The sequence below is a fragment of the Talpa occidentalis genome, unplaced genomic scaffold (genome assembly GCF_014898055.3).
Source record: "Talpa occidentalis isolate TD23 unplaced genomic scaffold, MPIMG_talOcc4v2.1 talOcc4.2148, whole genome shotgun sequence".
Lineage (NCBI taxonomy): Eukaryota > Metazoa > Chordata > Mammalia > Eulipotyphla > Talpidae > Talpa > Talpa occidentalis.
The window spans coordinates 6606-11618 of NW_023602239.1; the positions used below are offsets into that span (position 1 = coordinate 6606).

At 35.8% G+C, this 5013-nt stretch overlaps 1 pseudogene; it reads right to left on the bottom strand.

The window, feature by feature from the left end:
• Positions 1-2146: 2146 nt before the first annotated feature.
• On the bottom strand, positions 2147-4399 carry LOC119253862 (spindlin-Z-like; annotated as a pseudogene).
• Between the last annotated feature and the right edge of the window lie 614 nt (positions 4400-5013).

Genomic DNA, 5013 nt, shown 5'->3' on the forward strand with positions numbered 1-5013 from the left:
GAAACAAGAAAGAACTCAAAGAACAACCTAATCTCCCACCTTAAGGAACTGAAAAAAAGAAAAAAAAAAAACCCAAAAGGCCATTAGAAGAAAGGAAATAATAAAAACCAAAGCAGAATTTCTATAGGGACTACACCTGAGTGGGAGGAGGAAAAAAGCAAACTTTTTTTAAAAGTTATTTATTTATTTATTTTTAAAGATTTATTTATTTATTTATACAAGCACTGGGTACAGTCAGAAGCATGGGAGGGTGAGAGAATTCACCAGAGCCAGAGAGGGGAGCAGAACAGAAGGACCAAAGTACACTGCTGAGGGGAGCAGCAGGCGGCAGGAGAGGTCTGCGCGCCATGTGGGACCTCCTCTGGTGGCCGGGGAGCAGCCGGGGATCGAACTGGCGCTGCAGAGGCTGTGGGCAGCTTTGCAACCCGCACTCAACCACTGCGCCACAGGGAGGCCAAAAGCAAACATTTTTTAAAATGAGCAATGATGTAAAATATTTTTTACATTTTATTATTTTTACATTTAAATATTATTTACATTTTATTTTTACAAATAAAAGAAAAAAGGTCAAAGCAGAAATAATGAAATAGAAGTTAAAAAAAATCCCAAGAGATCAATGAAGTCAAAAGTTGGTTTCTTCAAAAAAAAAAAAAAAAACCAAACAAAATAGACAAACCTCTAGCCAGGCTCACAAAGAAAAGATGGGAGAAAGAACAAATAAGATCATAAATGAAAGAAGAGAAATTACAACAGACACAGCAGAAATCAGAAGAATAACAGAGATTACTGTGAACAGTTACATGCAAATAAGTTCAAACATCTAGAAGAGTTGGACAAATTCCTGGAACTATACAATCATCCAAAGCTAGATAAAGAACAAATAGAACACCTACACAGACCAGTTACAAACAGTGAAATTGAAACAATAACAAAACCCACCCAAAAACAAAAGCCCAAGACCAGACGACTTCACGAATGAATTCTACCAAACATTCAGAAACGAACTAGTGCCTGTCCTACACACAGACTCTTAAAAAAATCAAGAAGGGATATACCAAATACGTTTTATGAAACCAACATTACACTAATACCAAAACCAAACAAGGACAACACATAAAAAGAAAACTACAGGCCAATCTCTCTAATGAACACTTATATAAAAATCCTCAATAAAATCCTAGCCAACAGAATCCATCAATGCATCAAAAAGATAATTACCATGACCAAATGGGATTTATTCCAGGGCACAAGGATGGTTCAACATCCAAAAATCAATTAATGTAATCCCAACACATCAACAAAAAGAAAAATAAAAACCATATGATGATCTGATTTACATAAATTATGAAACAATTACAATAGGTTTGAATAGCATCCATCTTCTCATACATATATAATAAAAAAGAAAAAAGAAGGGAAAAAATGCCCTTTGTGATGAGGACTCTAGGATTTACTCTTATACCATTTTTTCTACATCCCAAGTACTTACTTGTCTTAGAACTGGAAGTTGAACCTAACTATAAAGCATCAGTAAGCAAAATATATGGCATTGATATAAAAACAGACACATGGATCAATGGACAGACTCAAAAGCCAAGAAATACATCCATGCATATATTGATACTTAATTCATGATGAAGGAGCTGGGACCATAAAATGGAGAAAACAGTATCTCTTCAATTGGTGGTGCTGGGGAAACTGGACAATCTCATATAAGAGAATCAATACTATTCAGTCATAAGGAAAGATGAAATGTTTCCATTCACAGTGAAATGAAAAGAGTGTGAAGGAATTAAGTGTAGTAAATGAAGTCAGAGTGAAAAAGACAAATACTCGACATTTACATAGCAGATTATTTGACAAAGCAAAATACATAACAAAATAGTAGACACTAATGAACAAAGTAGCAAACTGATGTTTCTCACATTTAAAATGGAGGTGGTGTAGAGAGGGTCAGTTGTAAAAGGGATGGTGATGGGGAAAATAATAAAGACTAGCTAGGAATCAAAACAAATGGAAAAATAATACATTCAAATAGACAACTAAAGCTGAGGATTTGAAAATAAAAAAGATCAGCTGTTGATCATAACTTATCAAGGCAACACCCTTATTTGGTGTTTTGTTACATCTATAGCAATATATACATTTAATAGTTATATACAAATTTGTCAGAGTTCCTGATGGCTCTAGCATGTTTTAACAAATCGAAAACATGCAAATGGAGTTCATCATCAAACCTGGTGAAGTAGAGAAGGGTTTGCCTCCACTTCATGACTGACCATGCCAGTCCTTTTGAGCTGTCTCTTTGGCGTATCCACTAGTTTTGCCTACTGCGCTTTTCACAGCTTCTGATTCCCTTTCTGCTGGAGGTAAATCTTTGGAATCAGTTGCATACAAAAGTTCTCCTTTATAGTCATCTAAGAACAGGTACACATATAAGACAGGGTCTTTCTCATAGGTAGTATAATACACACATCCATCATCATCTGTAGCATTCCCCTGGCCTTAAGAACCTTCGCCAGGCATGTGCTCTACAGCTTTGGCAATCATCTTATCTGCGAGGTGTGCAGTGCTGATTCAAGATGTTGCAGTTGTTCTGTCAGGGGGAACTTCAAGCCAGAAACTCTTTCCTCTTTATAAGTTTCTAGTCTATAAGCATGGTAAAGCCATAGTATTTTATAAGATACAAAGAAAATTATAGGCACTTGGTCAGAACTGTTCCTTTCCACCCATGTGTATCCTGCAGCTTAAGATGTCCCACAGGGCCAATATTTTTTGTAGGATGTCCTTTTCTCATCAGTTTGCAGATACACCAGCATGACCTGCTCAGTTCTGGACCACTGGCCGAGGGTCTTTCCAAAAGGGAAGTGTTTAAATAAATAGTAACACTGCTGGGTGAGAGTAAAAACTGAGTATTCTTCAACTTGAAACTTTTCGTATAATTGTAATGTTCTTGTTCATTCATTATCCAAGTGCTTCATCTACAATTCAGCAAAAATGCAGAATACTTGAAATCATAAGTACTTGGCAACCGTAACCTGCAGGCCTGTGTCCACCTGACCCAAAAGATCATTTTTTAAAAAGTTTCATTCATCCATTGAGACTCTAGCAACTCTAACTTGCAACAACCAGAGGAGACAAGTTTGTGGGAAAATGTTCAATTCACTTAACCTATATATAAATCCATGGATTAAGATGAAAGTACACATGGAAAAAGGCTTTCTGAAGGAAGTCAAACTGAGACATAGCCTGAGGCTTAGAAAGTTCAGCATTGAGGATATAATGACATCAGGAAATAAAATTTTTGCAAATAAGAGTGAGATAAATTAACAAGAACAACCAAGATATCCAAGCATGAATTTACACTCAAATGTCTACAAATAAGCTAGGCAATAAATATTTTTGAAATCTTTTATGATCCAGGCATTCTGTTTCGCCTCAACTCTTAAGCTGATTTACTCTTCAACCTTGGGCTTCAAAATTCTAATCCCTATTAGAATTAGTTATTATTACTATTGTTTTACATTATGGAAGTTTTTGATTAATGGTTAAAATGTAGGAACATTTTAAGTTCATAGAGGGAAGACATAAATATTTACACAATCATTGGTCTAAATAGAAAGAAACCTTTTGGTTTGCTGGAAAAAGCAAAGAAATATGATAGAAGCTCTATTTTTAAGCTTTGAGAAATAGTCTTTACCAGGTTAAGAGCGCAATTTGAAAATACTCTTCAGGATAGTAAATTGAAAGGATATCACCTTACATACTTCCTCTGATCGAATAATAAAATGATATAATTAAGTGGGAACAAGGGTATGGATTTCTGCTAGAATTCTTGCCTTTGTCTGAGAAGGACTTTATAAGAAAATGACCCAGATGAATGCTAGTAACACTCTGAATACCTTCAACTGTTACAGTCTTTGTGAGTTCATAGGCAGAGCTGTGTGTTTTGTCCTTCAACAAATTGTTAAAAACAATAAGTGAAAAAATACAAAGAATAAGTATGGTCCTAGAAACACAGAAAACATGGCCCATGATAGTTTACAAAAAGGCTGATGTCACCAGGATTTCTCCGGTTGTCAGGTTTTTCTCTACAGGAGGACTCTGATCATCTCAGAGTAGGCAACACAAAACTGAATCTCTTGTTTAAACTACATAACTTTTCTCTGGGAAGATAGTGCTTGAGTCACAGCACAAAATATCTATGATATGTCAAGTGGAGTAGATCCTAAAATCCAGGGCTATATATCATGATATATGGCTGTTCTACTAACAGTTACTGACTCTGGAGAGAGTGATTAGAGTATAAAGGCAGAATAACTGAGTTCTTTTAGTATTAAAATGTAAGTCTACTAGTAGTCTGTTTTTAACTATTTAAGTAACTTACCCATTCCTCCATTATTAAGGAGAGTTGATATTAAATAAGGGTTTCTTAACAAAACCCCCTTTGTGGGAAAGCTGACTGTCAGCATGACAAGCTGGGAAGAGAAAATCTGGCTGACTAGTGACTACTGGGGCAGGGACAACAGCTCCTCTGTTAGAACTGTGATCAGCACAGGTTGCTTGATAACATTTGTGGCTTTTTGTGACTCTGATGCTGACCCAAATTTCCTTATCAAAATTGAAACACAAGTAGGAGATCTACAGGGAAATCCACTCAATAAGTCACAGGTTAATTTTTCAAAAGCATTTATTTTTTGGAAAACAAAATGTATTTTTTTTAATGGAAAGAAGCTTTCTCCATGAAAGTAGTCCATCATTGATTCATTTTCGATTCTCATTTCTTTCTAACATATTTTCAGTAATACAGCACAACTTCTTTATCCAGATTAGCAGAATATTCCACCTCTGGTTTAGTTTCCAAATTAGTAGCCAGTAAACCAAATTATCAAATTGCTATATATTCTGGACCAGCAGCACTGACTACACCTTTGAGTTTATTAAAAATTTAGAGTCTCAAGCATCTGGGCTCTCCCGGTGGCACAGCGGTTGAGCCTGGGTTGCAAAGCTGCC